Source organism: Fukomys damarensis, unplaced genomic scaffold (assembly GCF_012274545.1).
Source record: "Fukomys damarensis isolate Sample0158 unplaced genomic scaffold, DMR_v1.0_HiC HiC_scaffold_14, whole genome shotgun sequence".
Classification (NCBI taxonomy): Eukaryota; Metazoa; Chordata; class Mammalia; order Rodentia; family Bathyergidae; genus Fukomys; species Fukomys damarensis.
The window spans coordinates 21839454-21841129 of record NW_022900926.1 but is presented as its reverse complement, the minus strand read 5'-3'; positions in this window follow the sequence as shown (position 1 = coordinate 21841129).

The window sequence follows — 1676 nt, the reverse complement described above, 5'->3', positions numbered from 1 at the left end:
AGCAGCAGCAGAGGCCACAGCAGCAGAGGCGAGGCCAGGCGGGACGCTGGGGTCCCGGGAGCCAGCATGGGGGCGCGGCACGGTCACATCCCGGGCACCACGCCCGCTTTTGGCTCCTCCAGGTCGGCCTTACCCGGGACTCAGGGCAGTGAGGACCCTGATGTGCACTCCGCCCTCCCCAGAGGAATGCAAACACCAGCCAGCGCCCCGCCCGGTTCTAGTCCCGTCGCTTGGGTACGGTGCAGCCAACCGGGTGACCGCGCAGGTGAGTGCTGACTCGCTTAAAAGCCCAGGTTTGATTCCAGAAGGAGGGTGTAGGAGACAGGCATTTCCAAGTTCTCTAAGTGCTCTGCCACCCGGGGCGCTCAGGCGATCAGCCCGCACCACTTATTTCACTGCGGAGGACTGGGAAACCCAAATCTTAGCAGTACCTCTGAGGTCCCAAAGCCCAGGGGCGGCGACCTGGTTGGAGATGCCAGGCTGCCTGAGAGTTGGCCTGGCTGCCCTCCTGTCTAGATAGGTGGGAAGCCCGAAAACAGATGAATGATTTACCTCGGATATGTTGTCTCAGTCTTCCATAATGTGTGTTTTCAAATGCGCAGATAAAGGGAAAGATCCTAAACTACACTTAATTTACTAGGAAAAAAAAGTTTTTGGTAATTGAAACTTCATTTTATTTTGGTGGGGAAGAAGGAAGAGGGAGAACGATATTTTCTTCCTTAAACTGGCTCTTTCTTCCCTTGCCAGGGAGACTTAGAAACAGGAAGGAGTGCAGGCCAGGTTGTCCCTTAGGGTGGCATTCCACAAACCACCTGTGCTGTTGGTCCTTTGGTGCCTGCAGCTCACACAGGTGGAGGCCTGGAGGAACTGACAGCTGCAGGAAGGCAGGCCAGGCTCCCTGCTCTTACTCAGGGTTCCAGCAGTGCCACATAGAGCTGCTACCCTGGCGGGAGCAGCTCCAGACGCCTTTGGTTCCTGTTTCTAGCTTCTTCCTTTGCTCCTAGAATCCGCCTCCCTCCATCTCCTGGGAAAAATAGCAGATCTCAGGGCCCTGAGTTGGGGTTTTTTGAGGCTCTTCTTCCTGAATTTTTTTTTTTTTTTTTTTTTTTTTGGTACCAGTAATCGAACTTAGGTCCTTGCTCTTGCGAGGCAGGCCACCGAACCACTGAGCTAAATCTCCGGCTTCCTGAATATAACTCTCAGTCTTCTTCGAATTTCTTCAGCTTTGAGGGTGGCAGTTGCTTCCAGTAGTTACCTTCTGTTTCAACCCCAGTGTTCTTTATAATTTTTAAAATTTTTATTTTACGTTTGCTGTACATAATGATTACATGCACTGTGGGGAGTTGGTTCGTGTACATTACACATTTTAATTCCTTTTATGTCCCCTTGCCCTCCTTTTCTTGCCCCTCCCTCCATCTCTTGATCTCCTTCTCATTTGCCATACGGCTATCTTTTTCTCTTTCTTAGTTCTCTAACATCTGACTAACTGGTTCCTTATAGTAAATTCTCACTCTTAAGGTAATGCGCGGTTTCTGTTTTTCCACGTTACTGATCCAGTCATAATTTCTGAACACTTGAGAAAAGGTTCTGTGTTATTAGTACATCATCAGTGAGTTGCCATTACACATTGTATTAGTTTAGCTCCATAAACTCCCTTTTTTATATCTAAACTTTAG